Source organism: Talpa occidentalis, unplaced genomic scaffold, assembly GCF_014898055.3.
Source record: "Talpa occidentalis isolate TD23 unplaced genomic scaffold, MPIMG_talOcc4v2.1 talOcc4.5, whole genome shotgun sequence".
NCBI lineage: Eukaryota > Metazoa > Chordata > Mammalia > Eulipotyphla > Talpidae > Talpa > Talpa occidentalis.
The window spans coordinates 5565272-5586245 of record NW_023604861.1 but is presented as its reverse complement, the minus strand read 5'-3'; the positions used below and the strand labels follow the sequence as shown (position 1 = coordinate 5586245).

General features: G+C 43.5%; 1 protein-coding gene and 1 pseudogene across 5 annotated transcripts in view; one reads left to right on the top strand and one right to left on the bottom strand.

The window, feature by feature from the left end:
- The window catches only part of LOC119258941 (proteasome subunit beta type-5-like), a 40456-nt pseudogene extending 37702 nt beyond the window's left edge, over positions 1-2754 (top strand).
- The window catches only part of FGF14 (fibroblast growth factor 14), a 477163-nt gene that overhangs the window by 449980 nt on the left and 6209 nt on the right, over positions 1-20974 (bottom strand). Inside the window, exons 1-2 of one of the 5 annotated variants that reach the window (XM_054701824.1) lie at positions 17946-18588; positions 17763-17857 (exon numbers count right to left, since the gene is read on the bottom strand). The exons of 2 other annotated variants lie outside the window; for them this stretch is intronic. The gene's annotated coding sequence lies outside the window, so the exon portion shown is untranslated. Of the gene's footprint in view, positions 1-17762; positions 18589-18629; positions 18754-20974 lie in introns of those variants that run through there. 2 more of the 5 variants (XM_054701825.1, XM_054701823.1) reach the window with 2 other exon arrangements.

The following is a 20974-nucleotide window of genomic DNA, read 5'->3' as shown; positions in this document are numbered from 1 at the left end:
CTGACCCCAGAATGACTGGAGTATTCAATGATACAGTGATATTATACACTGACTGTGACACTATTCAAGGGGTAAAGAAAATGCAAAAGTGCTCAAGGGAGTCAACATGTAGGTAGATCTTAAGACACATGAACTCCTAAGCAAGAACACAAGTGTGTGTGTGCATCTATGTGTGGCTGTGTGTTGTCACATACAGCTTTCTCTAACATCCTATATAAAATCAAGGAGTTTTACAAAATCAAATCTTCACATTCCCTCAAATTCTTTGGTGTAGACATTGTTTCCTAGGTACAGTGCCCTCCTCAGGAGCTAACTCATGTCCAAAAGGACCCCCCTAATTCTCACCTATAAATACCATATGCGAAATTGGTACAATACAGGCAGATAAACAAATAAAATGTCCTTCCCTTTTCTTTTTTGCCAGGTATTAGAAAATGAGGCGATCATTCTAGCACTCCAAGACAGAGCAGGAGGCCCATCTGCACCACACCAGGTAAGCTGATTACTGCTACAGTAAAATTTGAAAATGAATGCAGTAATTTTTATGATCCGTCTTTTGGAAGTCATTCAAAGATGCTGCAATACTACTTCAAAGCAGATAAATCAAATTTAAATGTCTCTCTTCCATGCTGTTTATCAACAGCTGAGTTTTAAATTGGTAAACTTGATTGATGTTATGTAATTGATCCAACATACAATTTAAACACTTTCACGATTAAGACATTATTTGAATAAATGGAATAAACACACAACTAAGTTTGGTAGTAAGGGTCCCATCTCCAGAGAAGTTCAATCACACTCGAAAAATATTTGGTAGGGGTGCCTCAACCTTGAGTGCTGGGGAATCCCCTAAGGAGTTCTCAAAATACCTCAGTCTCACCCTGACGGTTCATTTACAATCATGCTGAAATGAGGCTGATCACCAGGATTTTTCAGACTCTCAAGTTCTTCTAGAAGGTGGTCAGCCTTACCACAAAAGCAATTCAAGCATCGAATGGAAAGTTGGGGTGCACAGCATTCAAACCCTGTGAGTCTAGCCTGATAGCTGATATGAACCATATGCAACAGTGGCCTGCACTGATCTGAACTTTATTTGAATGGGTGCATTGGGAATAAATAGTTGCGTTAATGTTCTTCCTGGGTGTGGCTAAAAAGCACAAAGAAGATACTAAGATTATTTACACCTCCTTCTCCAGGTTGTGGTGACACACTGAAGAGATTTTAAAACTGAATAATTCAATCAATTCAAATAAATATCTACTGAGCATCTACTATCTGCAAGACACTCCTCAAGCAGTGAACAACAATGGTGAGTTAGCCCTCAGATCTCAACAGATCTCAATTTAATAGCCATAAATGGAGGTGATACGAAAGTAAGGCATGCATGTTTCAAGTCTAAGAGCATCATGGTTCATTTCAGAAATAATAACCAGTTGAGAAGAACGTAGGCAAGTATGTTCTCATCAGTGCAGACGTTCATACCTTATATATCTTATTAAAGCAGAATAAATATCAAAGTATAATTTTAAGATTTAAGATGCTATTTTATGGGATCAATAGCAGATGTGTCAGATTCCTTTGCCTCACTAAACATTTACTTGTGGGAATTTTGTTATGCAAAATCAACCAATCCCTTCTGGAGAATTTTTTCATTCAAGGGCAAAAGTAAAATTTTCTAATATGACTTCAGATATATTGGAAGTTAGTGCAAAAATCTATTCATTTTGAAGCTATAGTAGAATTCTCTTGTCATGCTGATATTCAAATTATGAGGAATAAGTCAACTGCTCCTGCTGTCAACTGCTCCTGCTGGCACTGGCCAGCATGTTGGAGAGGCCACTATCTGTAAACCCGCATGGGTTTTTTGGACTCTGCGGTGATATGGATCTGGTAGTCCTGGGTCCTGAGAGTCCCAGTGATGGACTGAGCTTGGCCATGCCCAACCACAGTGTCCCAGAGAAGCCAAGAATTAAAATGCTTCATGGAACCACCTCACTGGCCTCCAATTTTCGCCATGGAGTCATTATTGCAGTAGATTCCCAGGCCACCGTGGGTGCTTACATTGCCTCCCAGATGGTGAAGAAAGTGACAGAAAGGTTATCTGATGACACCATGGCAGAGGGTGAAGCAGATTCCAGCTTCTGGGAGCAGCTATCAACTCAGCTATATAAAATCTATGAGCTCAGAAACAAGGAAGGCAACTTGGTAGCAGCTGCCACCATGCTGCTCCCAACGTGGTATATCTGTTAAGGCCTGGAGCTGCCCATGGCACCATGATTTGTGACTGGGATGACAGGTCCTGGCCTCTACTATATAGACAATGAAGGAAACCTGATATCAGGGGTCACCTTCTCTATAGGTTCTGGCTCTATGTAAGCTGATGGAGTCATTGGTCGGGGTTACTCCTATGACCTGGAAGTGGAACAGGCCCTTGAGCTGGCCTACCAAGCCCTTTATGAAGCCACATACAGAGATGTCTACTCCAGAGGTCCAGTCAACTTCTACCCTGTCCGGGAGGATGGTTGGATCCACGTGCCCCGTGACAAAGCAGCTGATCTGCATGACAGTGCAGTGATCTACTCCCTGAAGGAGGGGGATATAGCTACTTGGATTTCTTGGGGTGACTATGGTGATAATATGGGTACAGCACTTCATCCTATAGTGGAGGGAGTCCCTACTTATACTGACAATTATTTTAAGCTCTGGTGCATTGACTTCTATATGTTACCAGTTAATGAGCTGCTGGAGTGGTGATCATTTGTTTTACTGTCTTGTACGTTAACCTCACACTACTCAAACTCAAAAACAAAACAAAGACCTAAATGGACTTATTATGCCATTAAATATTGGAGCCTGTAAGGAGCCAGAGGCAGGATGTCTTCTCCTTTCACTCCCTCCTCTAGCCTTCATCCATCCCTACGCATTCAGTCTCTGACCACACACCATTGACATCAGCAGTGCCATCCTATGTAGCCAGGCGCACTTTTGAATCACGTATACAATTGACTCATCTATAAAGCTCTCAAAAATCTATTTTCCTCATCCATCGTCTCCAGGAAAGAACCCTCAGTATTACATAATTCTAAATAGGTAACTAAATATCAAAGGGAGTACCAAGTGCCATTAAATGAAACTTCTTTATTCACGGTATCATTTTAAGATTCAATAGAAAATTAACTACACGATTAGTTGACTCCTTGTTGAATCACATCTTCACTTGCTAGGTTCTCTATATTTTCTCTCTATCTTCTGATTTCCAATGGTATGTCCAAGAAAAAGCAAAGTCTGCTATTCACTGTCACTCCCAAGTCGCAAGCAGTCCCTGGGATGGTGCCCGTGGCTGGATCCGCCAGCACCTAGCTCCCGCGAGGGAAGTGCAGCTGGGCTCCTGAGGACCAGGACCGGCCTCTCCAGCCAAGGCCAGATGCTGATTCACAAGACACAGTGTTCCCTACAAGGCACTTGAAAGAGGCAAACTCGGGCCAGACCTTAAATATCTAGATTATTTCTTTCTATAGAAAAATAATGAGTGACAGAGCCCACAGTGGTCAAGTAGGGGCAAAGAAAAGGGCGACAATTTTCATAAGTAACACAAAATTGACGGGACAGGCTATTTATAGTTTCCAGGTGTGAGCAGCATTGCCAAAAAACAGCAAAACTAAGGCTCACCTACACAAAGGATGGGGGAGGGGGAGGGCATCCAGGGAGTGGGGTGGGTGGTGAAAAGAAAGAAAAGCCCAGTGGCAAAATGAAGAGTTCAAAGTAGCAAATGTGATTTTTTTTTTTTTCCCAAAGAAGGAAAAGAACAGCCCAGAGAGCAGTCAATCACTCAGATAGCAGAACAATGGAAAGAAAAGGCTGTTATAAAATGTGTTTCATTCATTTATAAACAGAGCAAAAAGCATCAGAGACTGGAACTACCCGCAACATTTGCCTCAGTTTGTGAGTAATTGTTGTTAGAGATAAGCAATGAAGGAAGATAATAACAATAATGAAATAAAATGCCCGTATTAGAAAAGCTTGTAAAATATGGTTAAAATTCATGTTTTCTATACAGAGGACTAAGACTCAACTCTACAATATATATAAGAAAAGCAGATATTGTAATATTCCAACACAGATAGTTATAATGTTCTTTAGTTCAAGAACAATATAGGGACTGTTTGCAGACAATCCCACTCAGCAAAATACAAAATGTTCCAGGTTCCTTCAGGCCCCAAAGGCTTCTGAGAAAAGAGCTGTTTAGGCCCACAAAGTACAGCAGCTCTCAAAGGTACTATGTCTCAAAATCGCTTTCTTTAACCTTTACCAGCACATTTCTCTTTCTTTATAATTTATGTGCCCTGTAGCACTAAGCAAAGGTAAAAGTTTCAAAAGATTATGTTAATTAACAAAAGAAATAATCTGAGCAAAGGTCATAGAAACCGTAGGCTAGAACTGTTATAGAGCAACCCCGATATTAAACGGGTTCCTGGCTGTGGGTCCTCACCCGCGCGCTTTAAAGGGACTTATGAATACTCTACTACGGACACACACAAAAAGGTTAATAAAAGGTTTATTTACAAGAGGAAAGGAAATAAGGAAAATGGACAACTCAGGGAGAAAATAGGGAAATAAAGTCTTTAATGCGTCCTACCCGATCCGACGACCTGGAAACCCAAAGGCACTCTCAGAGCTGGCCGGAGCTGGCCGAGAGCCAAAAATGGGGATCCCCAAAGCCCACGTGTCTGCCTTTTCTATCCACCTGGCTGCTTAACCCCACCCTCAGGTCCCAGCCACCTTCCCTTGGGTGGTGATGGGATTTGGAGTTCCCAGTGTCTTTGGCTTTGACCTAGGGTGGGGGTGGAGTCCACAAAGCCTATATGGAAATAGCTTTGGGACATCCTTTTCCCCCTAACAGAACCTTTGTTTCTGAGGAGGAGGAAGAATGAATGAAGAGACTGGGGTGCTGGATGCTGGGTTAGGTGCTATACTCTTCTACTCTCTTTTAAAGGAGGTATTCTCCCCACCGCTGCCAAAAAAAAAAAAAGAAACAAGAAAACAAAGAAAGACAACTCTGAGGCACAAAGAAAACACTAGAGGGTTTAGAGGGTTGATCTTTATCTAACTCCAAAGCTCATATATTTACACGGCAATCTCTATGAGTAAGAGAAGTAACATACATATGATTTCTAAAATACACAACTATGTCAAAGGAAGACAAAAAGAACACAGAGGCAGTGAGTGGCCATTAGACAAAATTACACAAAACCAATCCCTCTAGATCAGCAGGCCTGGGGACATCTTGGCCGGCACCAGCAAAGAAGATGAAATCATCTGGCCCACACTTGGCCCTGAAGATTTTTCTGTAAACTGGAAGACGACACACATGACTATGATTTTTCTTTGCTCCCTGGAAGACATCTTCTATCCAAGGGAAACGCAGAGGCCAACAGAAAGCTAGATTTTTAAATATTTCATTTTCCAATATTAGAGTAACACGGCCAAAGACCACTAAGAAAGTGGTTATCTGCAGGCACATAACCTAGAACTCTTACTCCCAAGTTTCAGTTGACGACATCAAATGTACCAGCACGGAGAAAAATGTTACTGCTCTCTCTCAGGAAATCAAACATATTCGAATTGCTTTCACTCAGCAAACCCACCAGGTGTGGGTAGCATGTTTGACACTGAGCTGAGGAAATGGCAGAGCTAGCGCTATGTTTGCCCCGCTTGCCTAGCACCCATATGCTGGGCGATGTGAAGATGGCACATGCACACAGAATTCAGTGGGCAAACGTGTATGCTGTGTGCTTGGATATGAAAGGTATAAACAGATGAAGATAAAAAGAACACCAGAGCATGCTGATGTGCTGCTGTAACAATCCTACCCTGGTCTAAAGTTTGGGGGCCCAAGTGAACACATGAGGAAGCCATCAGACAGAATGCAGATCACCTCACTGAACTGCACTCTTCCCTACAATGGAATTGTAAATAAATATTTCTTTATAGCAATAAAACAAAAAATTTCCCTTAGTAGGGTAAAACTATAAAATCCTTACAAGAGAAAACCATGCTCTCCCAAAGCTGTCACCAGAAAGTGAGCAGGACCTTCTATAGCCTGAATGCCTCTTGAGAGTCCTCTCCCTTCGGGCGTTCTAATAGTGGCTGCTTGAGAGAGAATATGGCACTGCTCTGGATTTAATACTCAGCTGCAAGCAAAGGTAAATGGTCCTTCCCTTAAATTCCCAGCGCACAGTCAAGTCAAGGAAACCACACTTAAATATAAGGTAGTCAAGTAGTTGCATATAACACAAAGGAACGCGACATAGAATACCGGGGATCTGAATCACGCAGCGTGCAGTTTACCTGTTTTCAGCACAGAGTTCAGCACGTGGATGCCTCCTGGATCAGTTTCCAACCTGCCCAAAATGTCTAATCACATGTAACAACAACCTAAATATTTAAATCTAAGAGAAATTTCACTGAGACTATAAAGTTTCTTTTTCCTGTGTAGTCACTCCCAATTTCAGGGCTCAAGTTCATAGCTGAACCTCTCCTCAGAGAACAGGCCCTAAGAATATCCACCTGCTATAGGACGAGTCTACCTTTTTATAATGACAGGGCTTTACTCTACTGGAAAATCGGGTCAATTTTTTTAAAATAAACCACAGTAAGCTGTGGCAGGGAGGGTAGTTTCGTTACAATATTAGATGACATTCATATTAAGAAATGTTTAAGTTTTGCATGACTTATTTAAGAAGTGAACTAGAATAAATTTAAATAAAAGAAGTATAATTTATATCTCACAGTGAATTCTGACCATCATTGCATTAACATTAAAGTTAAGCAGACAAATCAAATGTAAATACAACAACATATTGTCAGTATATTAATAAAAAGCTCATGCTGGGCCTTCTTGGTGGTACAAGGGGTTAAGTCTCAGCACTATGAAGCTAAAGGCAGCCACTGCAGCACAAGTTTGATCCCCAGCCAGGGAGCTGACCCACATGGCACCACAGACCTCTCCTGTCTCACCCACTGCTTCCCTCAGCAGTGTATTTCAGTAAACCTGTCTGTTCTGCTCTGCACCCTGTCTCTGTTGAATCCTTTCATCGCTCCCCCACAACTCTGTCCTACACCCCAGCTCTTGTATGCATAATAAAACAAATCTTAAAAAATAAATGAAAATAAAAAGTTCATGCTTTAAAAATAAATAGACAAAAAGTCAGAGCAATTATTAATCAAAGATAAGTATATGAAAATCTTTCACTCTGTATATACAAATAATCTAAAATGTTCTATTTTTATAAGGGTATGAATTTCTTAAAAGCACTTAAAAGCTAAACTACAGTAAAAATCAGCATGCTTTGTTCCTAAAAATGTTCACAGTAATTTCCATTATAATTTCATATAATATACAACACAATTTATTTCTTTGAAATACAAAGACATTTCTAGATTTTACTTTGGCAAAACAAATTAAGAATGGTAAAAGGTCTTTCAGTTATATGTTAATTCAAAATGAGATTTATGAGTCTCATGACACTTTCAACAAATTCTGCTGGGGTAAATGGATGTACCTACACAAAAGAATGAAGTTGGATCCTTACCTCAGACTATATGCAAGAATTAAGTTAAAATGGACCACAGACCTAAATTTAAAGGTTAAAGTTGAAGCCCTTAAAAGAAAACTTATGAATAAATGGGCATAATATTCAATTTGGTAATGACTTCTTAAAAATGACACTAAAAACAAAATGTGAAAAAGAAATAGATAAGTTGGACTTTACCAAAATTTAAAACTTTGTTTCATAGGACACCATCAAAAAAAAATTTAAAAAAACAAACTGCAAAGCACAGAAAATATTTGTAAACCTTATACATGATGTGATACTTCTACCTACACTACAGAAAAGAACTCTTACAACTCAAAAATAAAAAGACAAATAATCCAATTAAAAATGGGTAAAAGATTTGAGTAGATGTTTCTTCAAGAAGGTACACAAATAGCCAATAAGCATGAGAACTTGCTCAGTATCATTAGTCATTAGAGAAATGCAAACGAAAGCCACAATGATATACCACAAATCCATTAATACGACTATAATAAAAAAACAACAGACTGTAGCAAGTGCTGATAAGGATGTGGAGAAACTGGAACTCTCATACATTGCTGTAGGGAATATAACATGGTACAGGTGCCTCAGTAAAAGGTTTGCTGGTCCCTCAGAATGTTATCACCCGACTCAACAATTCTACTACTTTGTATAATTCCAGGAGAACTGAAACATACGTCTCTCTACATTAAAATTTATATGCAAATGTTCAGAGCATTATCTATAAACAACCCAGCATCCATGAACTACAGAATAGGTGAACAAAAGGTGGTATGTCCATACAATGAAATGCTATTCAATAACAAAACAGAATGACAAACTGATGCCTGCTACCACATAGATGAATCTAGTAAACATCATGCTAAGTGAAAGTATCCACACGTTGTATGATTCAATTTATACAAAATATCCAAAATAAGCAAATCGGTAGAAAGTATATTCATCATTGCCATAATATAGGGGAAGTAGAACTGAGTAGCAACTGCTGATGGGAGGGGGATCTCTAGGTTAAGGAAAATGTTCTAAAATTAGCAGTGATGGTTACACAACAAAGTAAATATACCAAGAATTATTGATTTAAAGGGCTGTTTATCTATTTAAAATTATAAATGTTGGTATTTGTATTACATCTTTATAAAGATATTTATAAACTCAACTCAATCCTTGTTGAGAAATACAATTAAAGCTGTACCATAAATTATTTTAGATGTCTTATATTAGAGAAAATGTTCTTTAAATTTGCCTTATTATTCATTAGGTAAATATCTTATTAATAGCTAAGTAAACATATTTAAAAGAACAAAAACACACAAAGATCCTAAGGGCACTGCAGTCAGCTTGGAAAGACAACAAAGCAATTTCCAGGCATAAGATATTTGAAAGCTCTTACTATCTTCTCTGTGCTTTTTGACTTAAGAATATACCCGAGTTATCATGAAATATTTTCTAAGGACTATCATGGAGTATTCATTCTGTATGGAATACCCCAGCCCGTATCCACCATTCATTTGAGCCAATGAGTAAAATACTCTAACACGACTGGCAGTGGCAAGAGGAGAAAGAAAAATAGGAGAGAAAAGAGGAAGAAAGCTGAGTGGGTTTATTCCTCCATCTCTGTTGATATTGCTACTTAGGCTTGAGGACTATCCCCAGCAACCTTCTCTCTTACAACCTTCCAGTGCCTTCCCCAGCCCCCAAAGGACGAAGATACCATCTTTATGTATCATCCCTTGGGCAAAGTGCATTGTTTTTCATGTAAAAGAAATTCAGTAAGTATTGGGAGTTGAATCAACTACCTGATATTGAACTTCACACCTTTAAAATGTTACTCCAAAGAGTAAGATTATTTTTTTCATTGCAATGCTTTTTTAAAAGGAGAACAGTCCCTCAAATGTTAAAATCTATCACTCGTACTCCGTGATCAGCTCAAGTAATGTTACCAACAAAGTACCAAAGTTTGTTATTGATTGATTTTTTTATATAATTAAAGTATATTCAATGTTATTCTAATAATTTTGGTTACATTATTTCTAATGTTATTTCTTGAGAAATAGAGAAAGGAGGAAGTGACAACTAATGGGCAGAGACAATTATTCATAAAAGTTACTAGACGTGAGTGAGGTCAACTATCATGACTTAGAGTTTGATTCCTTCCATAGAGTTCTCAATGCCCTCTTGTTGGCCCTATAACACCTATAGATTCTATGGCCTATGGGTTCTATGACCTAGAGTCATAGAAATGAAAAATTACTCTATGACATTACTTTACCCTACAGTATTAATCAAAAGAAATTAGTTCAATGTTAAACCCTGAAAATATACATCCTAAGTATATACATATTTTATCTGTTTTGTTAAACTACCACTTCTAATCAAACTGGGAGGTCAGTCCCCAGAGAGATCATGGTGGCTAATTCTAAGGAGGTTTTAGAGTCAAGATTGTCATCTCCTCCCTCCTTACCAAGTGAAGTAGCTAAAGCAAAAACAACAAACTATACAAAAAATAAAGACTAGCAGCATCTAGTATCAAGTAACAAGAGCTTTCCATTTTATTCCTTCAGATGGAAGATTGGTAAGGAGATAAGTCAGAGCAGTCCATAGGAAATTATAACATAAAGGTGACTGGCAACCAGTATCCAGTCTTTCTCCACACTTACCGTGGGTCAGTGGTATGGGCTATCTTAGAACTCCTGCAAAGACCCCTTGGAGGCAATAACCACAGAAATCACCCAGAGTGCTTTTCATTCCCTCTCAGTGAATTTTTAAATTGTCAAAAGTCCTACTGATTCTATTTTCCCTTCTTCAGTGTCTTATTTTCTGCTTTTCACCTAATGCCTATTACCATAAAGAGAAATCATGATCGCCAACAACACTGACATCTGCAAAGGAACGTAGAGTGTCACTTAAACCCACTGTGAATCGGTCCGTTTCACTTGGTAACAACTTTCACTTAGTTCAAAGTTGTCTCCAGATCCTACTTATTTGAGAGAAGTGCGGGTTCTATTGTACCAATCCACAACCACAAATACCAAGAAACCTGACTAGTCCACCTGATATAAGAAGCCTTGCCCAGTCATTCCACGCTATGCTCAGATCCTGGTATCTCATTTTAATTAAAAATCATCTCAACAAAAGCTATTTGAAAGAAATGAAATGAAATGAAATGGTAAGGCTATGAAACACATTTTTAATATCAAAATTACAAATTTAACACAAAATACAAAGCCTATTAATTATTTTTGTATTGCTCCTACTTCCAGGCTATTTCTTCCTCCTTTCAAATCACTGTTAACATGCGCCCGGCCTCATTCCACTCCTAGGGATCTACCCAAAGGACACAAAAACATTGATTCAAAAGAACACCTGTACCCCTATGTTTACTGCAGCACTATTTACAACAGGTAAAACCTGGAAAAAACCCAAATGCCCAAAAATAGATGACTGGATCAAGAAGATGTGGCATATATACACAATGGAATATTATTCAGCAATCAAAAGAGATAAACTCATGCCATGTGCAGCAATGTGGATGGAGCTAGAAGGAATGATGCTCAGTGAAATAAGCCAGAAGGAAAAAGAAAAATATCAGATGGTTTCACTTATAGCAGGAATATAGGGGAACCAAATTAGACATCAGTGTAAAAAAAAAAAATAAGAGTACAAAACACAACAAAGCAAAAACAGACAATTATAAACCAGAGACATCCTGCAGGGGAGGAGGAGGGAGAGGGATCAGAGGGAGGGAGGGAGCAGCCCAGGGGACTGAGGTGATGGTGCACGGGTGCCTTGGGGAAGGAAACTCTATGGGGACTGCACCTGAGGGGGTGGGGGGGAAGCAAATATTGTTTAAAAATGAAAAATGATGTAAAAAATTAAAAAATAATTACTAAAAAATAAATAAATAAAATGAAAAAAAATTGGAGCCCTGCTTCAATGGCTATTCTGCTTGGAAGAGTCTAATGAAGTGCAGAATGGGAAGCCCACAAACAGCCAGGGGTGAGCCATCAATTGAATTTCCAGCATTAATCCCCACCTATAAATACATTCTACATGCTGTTTGCCCTTCAAGTTAGAAAAACAGAAACCACAATTTTTGAGGTAGAGTATTTCATTATTCAGCAGCACAAAATATGGACATTTTGTCATGATAAATACAGCAACTAAGTAAATATAATGTGTATTACCTGTAAATTTTATGCATTTTTTAACTTTTTGCACTGACATTACCATATTTATTAGCAGTACCAGCTTCTATCCATTTCCTTAATTTTCTTATAATTCCAACATGGAGAGAGAGAAGAGTAGCTTCTATCAAAATATGCGGTAATATTTAAAAGTATTTCTACCAATGATAAATAAAAGGCTATAAGAAAGAAAGGGTCAACGATCTATTTTACATTAAACTGTAACACCGAAGGGAAATGCATAGCGAGGCATTACCAAGATTCACAAAGATGACACCTCCCTCCACTTTGGATAATAAAAACATGAGAGCAAGATTATGATTCACAGAGTGAGTTGAATGACCCTAATTTCCTTTCCTCAAGGCCCTCATAACATTAGCAGGCACAAGAAAGAATGGGTAAGCAAGTGTGCGCATATCTGTGCCAACCCATATGGCACAGATAAAACATCTCCTTGCATGGAAATAAACCACCATCATTTAAGGACTACAGACAAACCCAGTGCTGAACCTTGAAAGTATAGAAATCCATTCTCCCCTTATTTAGAAAGCCAATAAAGTCACCAGAGTTTAAACGAGGAAATGGTCTCAAATTTTACAAGAAAATGTATAATATATGCTCCTCAGAAGATCAGTGACAAGTAATTGTCAATGGCTCTGAGCACAGCTGCAAGTCATATTTCCTGTCTCCCATTCTCAACCAATCAGCTATGACTTCAAGGAGTAGATGGAGGTCACATTCCCATGAGCCTCCACAGTGGCCCCCACAACTCTCCTTTACACCTTTGAGTTCATCCACCCTTCAGAGTTCAGCATGGTATACAACAGTTAGGATATGGAAGCAACCTAAGTGCCCACTGATAAAAGACTAGATTAAGAAAAGGTGGTCTACCCACGCAATGGACTGTTACTCAATTAAAAGGAAAGAGGAAATGCTAGCATTTACTGCAAAATGGAAGGAACTCACAGAGATCATCCAGAGTGAAGGCAGCCAGAAAGACACAGAAAAATATTGGACAATTTCCCATATATGAGTAATATAAGGAAACAAAGTAGATGACCTGATAAAACAAAATCATTATAAACTAATGGAATGGATAACTGAACTGGTGTCTGAGGTTGAGAGTGGGTAGGGAGAAGGGCCAAGGGCGTATAAGAGAAGAAAGGATTGCTTTATAAAAAAAGATTTCAAATGCTGACTTATCTCTGGGATGTCTATGTGTTTGCTAACAGCTTTGGACTTCATTGTCTTTGCAAGGATACTCGAATCACAGCCACCTTGGAATCTAAGGAAAGTGCCTCCTTCCAGATTGGAGGACAAATTTGTTTCCTGACCAGGGTAATAAAGATAAAGCCTCCCCACTGGGGAAAGAAAATGCCCCCCCCTTGCTCCTTACAAAATGCAGGACAAGAGTCCCTCAGCTGGGACACAAACCTGCTGTGGGCAGGCATCCCCAGGGTCACCCAGCACTGCCCCTGGAGGATGGGGGCGGACAAGGAGAAATGGTAAGAACTTCTGTGCCCAGCAACAGTCCTGTACCTCTGACCCAGGAGTCTCCTGTCAGCAGCCAGCATCTCGTCAGCTGGAGCGGACTGACCTGTCAGCTCCCTATTAGCTGGGTCCACCTCAGCCCCTTGTAGTTTCAGACAACTTCCAGATGTTGCTACAAGTGAGTCTGATCAATTAGGAGTATCTAGTTTATGGGGGGGGGGGGGGAACAGAAGCTGCCACATCAAATTCCACATCTAAACATGCAACGACATAGATGCATCTCAAAACATGTATTGAGCTTGAAAGGTGCAAACACAAAGCCTGAGCACTACCTGAGGTAATAACGATGTGAGGTTCCACTCCAGTCAGAGGGAACATGCACAAAATCACAAAGTAGGTGCTTTCTTAGAAGAGGAGGTGGTGGGAATCTCATGGAACTGGCAGGCGGTTTTCTGGGGTCAGGGAATGCTCTGCATCTGAAGGGGCAGTGGGGCATAGTTACAAGGATGAACAAAATAGTCACAAGACATCAAACACTGTAGTTAAGAACTGTGCTGTTGTTATGCTCAACAGAAGGCATCACAAATTCGAAACATCTAAATGCTGAATATAATGCGGTCCCTGTTCGTTTCAGGATACAGTGATTCAAAAATACACTAGGACAACAATGGCCTTTTCACACAGGTACTTGGACACTGTCTTGGGGAGGCTGGTGGGGTAGATATTCGAGAGGCTGCTCTCTGGGGTAAGGCTGCTGGGTTTGCATCAGGCTCTTCCCATCATTAGCGGGTCACTTCTTTTGCCCCTTCAGGCCTGTGCCTCACCCTTTTTGACATCAGCATGAGGGAAGTTTCTGCCCACGGTCTTGAGGACTAAGTTGGGAGACAGAGGTAAACGCCTCTGGTCTGGTACACAGGAAGCGTTCTCGCGAGGAGTTGTTTTTATTGCTTACCTAGAGCAAAGATAATGCGAACACAGAATTCAAAATAATTCAGGATCTTCCTCTTAAAGTAGAACAATATGCTTTCTGAAATCTGGTAAATTTAATGTATATTCACTCATGGGAATATTAGGGAAATGTTCTCAAATCACTTAATTATAAATCTAATAAAGCAACAGACGCACATCACGGTTTTTCACATGATTTGATGCATGGAAAGAAAAAGGTCAAATAAATGCAACTTAGGCAAATGTCTCCAGTTCAGACAGATGTGTCTCGTTTACTTTCTGACAACTCTATTATTTGCATTTTTTTTACTTTTTTCCTGATGTGATGTCTGTGAAAGGTGAAAATCCAACTGAATACTAATTCTGACCTTGCCTGTAGAGTAAATTGATGACAAAACTTTTGAACGCCATGAGTAAAGGAAATATGTGAAAGGACAAAATGCAGAGTATGTAGGGACAGTGGGACGGGGGTGGGGTGGGGGGGCTCATGAGGAAGAGCACTCTGCCCAAGCCAGGAGCAACACGCCGTGCCGGGGCAGGGTAGAGGGTGGCTGACCAGACTTCAGGGCTCGGCCCATCAGCCCGCACTGTCTCCAGCACGACTGTCACTGGCCCGTCCTCTGTGTTCTTTACAATTACGCCCAAGTTAAAAGGAAAGATAGTTAGGAAAAAGAAAAAAAACAGTAAATAAGATGCAATTTTTCTGCCCCCTACAAATGTTACTGCATCACTAAAAATATTTTTCAACCTCCCTCAGCAGACAGCTCTCCTCCGGGCCGCCCGCCTGCAACCACGCAGGCCTCTCTCAGCAAACCTGTCCCTCCTGGGGCAGCTCTTTCTGCCCGCTGGTGTCTATGCAAGTGTCTTTTACTCTTTTGTCCCTCTCCCTAATAAACCTGTTCTTTAAATATTAAAAAAAAAAAAAAATTCTAGCACGGAGTATAGATATTAAAATCCATTAAAAGTATTTCCAAAATTTTATATTCATGATTCTATGTCTGAGCTGTTGGGAATTTTACGTTACTTGCGAGGTGAGTGGAAAATTTTTAAATAAAAAAATAGGTTCATGAAAAATGTAAATTCCTAGGAAGGAAGTCAAGCCATCTGATAAAAGAAGGGGGACAGAGGATATGGGGTTCCCATTTCCAATCTGCTCCACAAGCACAAAGCCAGGGCACCATGATGGCGGTGGGGGGTGAACAAGGAGACCAACTGAGCAGGCCTCCCAGCAAACAGGAACACAGCGCCGGGTGCAGACCAGCAGCACAACCGAAGAAGACACCGTTCAGACTTTGAAATAAGTGGCTGCTTCCAGAGAACAAAACAGCTACATTTGTTTTAGTCTTCAAGGCTTCTTATTTTCACATTTCTCCTTTTTTAAAATGCAATCGTTGACCACGTGCTCCACACAGGAAGTGACTAGAGAGCACAGTCCCTCCCAGCTACACGCGAAGAGGCAGCAGCACAGAAGAGGCTAGAGCTCACTGCTGTCAGCCACTGTAATTGTGCAGACAACAAAATGCTATAGGGAAAAAGGGCATTTTAATTACAACCACATTCATTTCTATCTAAAAAGCAGGTGCACACACTTACATATGTAAATTCCATGAAGTTCACACTTCCTTCTCTTTTCTTGCCAGACCTGAATAGTTAATCCGAAAACTTGCCTTTAATTGCACAACTTGACTCCCCCAGCTGAACAAAGCATGGAACAAAAACATCAACTATTGACAAAGACTCGCATAATATCATTAAAGAGGCCTTTTTGGCTCATCTTTACTATAAAGTATTTTTCCCATCCCTGAGGATTTTCAGATTTGAAGACAACAAAATTCTCTATCCCAGAGGAATTACCCCAGAACCGCCCGTTAAAATTCTAGTATAGAAAGGGCCTCCTCGGTGGCACAGCGGTTGAGCGCTGGGTTGCGAAGCTGCCCGCAGCCTCTGCAGCGCTGGTTCGATCCCCGGCTGCTCCAGGCCACCAGAGGAGGGTCCCACATGGCAGGCAGACCTTTCCTGCCGCCCGCTGCTCCCCTCAGCAGTGTCCTTCGGTCCTTCTGCCTGCTCTGCTCCCCGCTCTGGCTCTGGTGAATTCTCTCACCCTCCCGCGCTTCTGACTGTACCCAGTGCTTGTATAAATAAATAAATAAATCTTTAAAAAAAAAAAAAAAATTGGTATAGAAAAAGGAACTTGTCAAAGGCTTCCAATGGCTATTAAAAGCTCCCACAGCCTCCCAGATATGAGCAACCTGGAAAGAGTCAAGGTTTTACTCCATGTTTCAAGGGGGTGGGGGGTGTTATTATCAGCAAATGGTCAGGGCATCAGGGTCAACAGTAGTTGTTCAACAAACACCTGTGGTCAGAACCTTCCAGACTTTTCCTTTGTTCCCCAATTGAAACTGCCTACTAAGATAGATGGACTCTACCTCCCCTCTAGCCCCGTCACTGGTTCCTTTGGGACCTCACCACTCTCTGCTCTAGCTACTTTCTCCGGGGCATTCAGTCTTCCATCTTGCCTCTCTCAAAGCAAGTCTCCACACAGCAGCCGCCAAGGGAAAATGTGAGCGTCTCAGCACAGAACACAAGTTCTATTCCTGATGACTGATTCAGTTTTCATTCACTTCTCAGGACCCACAAGAGGGAGAACCTGTTTCCTCACCCTCCCTTGGGAAGGGGTTCCACTGCTCCAGAGACTGCTTACCCCAATGCAAGGGTCATTTTCCCTTGAATAGGGGACAGCAAACTCATTGGGAAATTGTTTTAGTTTTGGCAACTGACAGTTTGGACAATGATATGAAACCAACTGCTGAGGATTGAGGGTGGAGGTCACAGAGGTTCCACGAGGCAGGTGAAGGCACCCATGGAGCCACTTTGGCTCATTTTGGTTCACTGCCACTTCACTTGCTCTCTGAGATCCTGGTAAACATCTCTTGGATCAAGTTCCACTTATATTTGCATTCACAGCTCTCTGAGTTTGTCCTAATCCTTCTGGGTGGAAAACCGGGATGTGAGACACTCCAGATTTTTCACAGTGTGAAAACTGGGGTGTGAGAGACTCCAGATTTTTCTCCATGAGACTTGGTGGGCCATGAAACTTTTAATTGCACACTTTGTAATTCCACAACAAATTGTGGCCAACCCCATCTACACAGAAAGCACCTACAGGAGGTGCTTGCAAGTTTCAGGAAGTATGCACAGGCAATCAGAAGAGTTAGGTCTGGTGGAATTAGGGAGGATTATTTCAAGGCAAAATAACAGGCACCCCCCCAATCCAAAGAAAGCAAGATGACAGCCCTTAGGGAACTCACAAAGCATAAACCATGGTGGGAATTGGGAAAATACGAAGATAAAAAGTTCTGACTCTTTTGACCACAGGCACATCAAAATCTAAACAGGCACAGATCAGATTAGGGCATCTGCCCCCATAAGAAATTTTCTTGTGAAAGGAGTAGCAGATCTACTGGTAATGGGAATTTCCAAAGCCAAAGCCACAAAATTAGTGGGCACTGGTGAAGCATTTAAAAGCTGTTAGAGCACTTACCACCTGACTCTCAGACCCCCATCCTGGGAGAGGTTGGTCACAGAATGGGTTAGACTGAGACTAGGTCACCGCCAACCTCAAGAATAGTCTATGCACTGTAAAAAAACACAAAGCCCCCATTCTTCTTAGGTATTAAATTGACTCTGAGACACGCAAGGTTAAACAAAGAAATGGCATCCTTACATCTCCAAACATGGCACCTCCAGCACAGCTGCTTATATTTTGTCTAAGAACCATGGTCCCAGAAGCTGTCAATATCTACAAAAATGACAAACTCTTACTAAGGAACAGGATTACAATGACCTTATGGGCATCACCCCAATTAGACAAGATCATTCAATAACTATAAGGGCTCCCAAATCAAACAAGCAGAATGCGCCACTTATTTCAATTGGCATGCAGAAGCCTCCAAAGAGCTTCAAGATTCCAAAGTAGCTCCACTGAAAGATGGCAACGCTTGAAACTAGTAACAATTTAAGGACACTGGCAGTGCCCAAAACAAAAGACTAAAAGAAGGACAAGATCCCTACAACGCCCTTCTATCCTTTACCTGCGCACCCACAGTCTACTGATCCTGTCTCTGATATGCCTTCCCACTCTGCACGACTGTGAACCAAAGTCCCCCAAGTTAGTGGCCTTACTGAGGTTCCCATTTGGGCCTCGCTCAGGCTTGGCAGGATGCTCAGGGATTTTCTGTAAACGGCTACCAGTTACTTCCTTATGTCACCCAGGGGAAACTGAAATTAAATTTAATTTTTAAAAAAAACCGTGCCAAATTCTCTACCTTAACCACCATTCTCCCTGGAGCCTACAGATGAGATCCCAGGAAAATTGACAGGAGTCAGCGAAGGGGGTGTGAGCTCTTACCACAGTCAGCTCCCCTGGCTCTGTCTGCAGCGCCCAGGTGAGAGAGGAAAGTCAAGTTCCGTGGCTGGCCCTTCCTTCCTAAGGCAAGACCCCTTGCTTGCTGGTCGCCTCTTCCAGGAGAGCCAGCATCCTCTTGTTTGTCTCATTTTGTGTCCTGAGAACTCGGCTTAGCAACCATCAAGTTGGGGACTCCCCAAACAGGGCTGGACAGCAAGGTGGGGGGCATTCTTGAGGCTTGCTTCTGGGGGGGCACTAAATGTTTCTTTCTTTAGAAAGTCCTGGGATCTTCTGCAACTTCTTAAGAGGGTGCCCGTGACCAACAGGCTGCTCAGTGCCGCCAGGAATATTTACAATTTGTCACTGTTGACATCTGATGAGCTTTTACTTTCAACTATCAGGTTGGGGGTGGGGGGGGGCTTGATATCACTAGTTCACCCAATTCTTCTGAGTTTTCACAAGAACAGAAACGCGGCTCTAGAAGCCGTGCCAAGCCCCCCTTGCCCTTGGACCAACCCCAGAGCCTCCCCTGTTCTTCCACAGAGGCCACGGGGGTTGCAAAATCCTGGACTGAGGAAACAAAAGTCCTTCTGGGGACGGTGCTTCCTTCCCCGCGCCTTTGAGAAGGAGACGCTCTCGGCTGAGCGGCACCTCCGCCCCGCGAGCCTCAGGAAGGTCCTTCTCGCCACAGGCCACGAGAAAGCGGGGACCCGGCGTCGCGCTAAGGGCGGATCTCGGCGCCCCCGACGCGGGAGTCAGCGGCCTGACAAGTCCATTTAAAGACTGACAAGGGCGGGAGAGACGCGGGTGGCGGGAAAAGCTGAGAGTTGGGGTGATCTGAAAGTCACTGGGCCTCTAACGGGGGTGCTGGGGAGACCGGAGAGGATGCCGAGGCGTCCTGGGGCAGCTGGGGAAACTGAGGCCCGGGGGCCTGGGCAGCGAGAGGGGCAGCGCGGGCCCAGCTCGGATCCCCGGCCCGGACGCCCGCTCCCTTCGGGGGCCCCTGGGGGCGCAGCCGGGGGGCACCTGGGGGCGCGGCCGGGGGGCCCCTGGGGGCGCGGCCGGGGGCCCCTGGGGGCGCGGCCGGGGGGCCCCTGGGGGCGGGGCGCCCACTCCCCGGGAGCCCCGGGTCCCCGCGCGCGCGGAGCCGCCCGCACACGCGCTCCCGCCCGCGGGTCCTCGCGCCTGAGACGCCCGCGCCGCGGCTTCCGGGCCGCCGTGGTTTCCATGGCAACGCCAGCCCGCCCGCGCCCCTCCGGGCCGCCCCCGGGTCAGAGGTCATCTCTCTGGCAACGGAGACGGCCCGCGCTACGGCGGCTCCGACGGGCCGCCGCCGCCGCATTGCGCCGCAGAGCCCCCCGCGCGCCAGGCGGGAGCCCCGGGGGGCGGCCCCGAGGGCACGGGCGCCCTCGGGCTCGCGTGGGCGGACCCTGAACCCAGCGGCGGCCCGGTCACCCCGCGGCCGCCCCCGGACGCAGAGCTGGGCCGCCGCGGGACGGCCGAACCCCATTCCCGACGCGCTGCCCCCCGAAGGCGGGGCCCAGCCCCACACCCCGCCGGGGCCCACCCTCGCACCCTCGCACCCTGACCCCGGCCCTGACCCGACCCTGACCCTGACCCTGACGCCGGCCGCCCGCCCGAGCCACCCCGCCGGGCCCCCCACCTGCGCACTGGCCCCCACATCAGGAAGCCGAGTAGATCCGCGTCCTGTGGTTGGGGGGGCCGGGGGAGATCGAGTTGGCTTGTGGCTACTTAAAAACGGAAAAGAACTGCGAACGCGGGAGTGAGTGGGGGCCACCCCCTCCGGGGCGCCTGGAACTGGAGGCTGTGAGCGGTTGTTGGCTCAAGAGCCAAACTGTGCCACCAGGGAGGCCCCGGTCACCATCTTCAGTGGGAAGAGCTCACCGGCGAGAGCAGGGGCGGGTCCTGGACTGGCCTAGGAATGTCCTCCTTTTGGAAAAGAAAAGTTAAGATTGGAAAAGAATATCAAGGGGCGCCTGCAGAGAGAAGCTAATGGCCCTAACATCTGCTATTTCAAAGCTGAGAGAACAGAGGGGAAGAGGGATGGGCTCGGAGCGAGGGTCTTGCAAGGCCTTGAGTTTGGAGGTGTGCATGAGGGTGCGGTCAAATTGGGCCGATGAATGTGGTTTTAGGGAGCCCTGGGATGGCCCAGAAGGGACAAGAAGGCCACTGACAGCCTCTTCCTTTTTTTTTTTTTTTTTTTTTTTTTGGTTTCCTTTGGAAAACAAACTCTTGGGACTCTTGGGAAAGAATAAACGTTGAGTGAACTTAACCAAATAAAATTTATAATATGGCCGGACAGTCATAGTCCCCTGGTTAACTTCCTC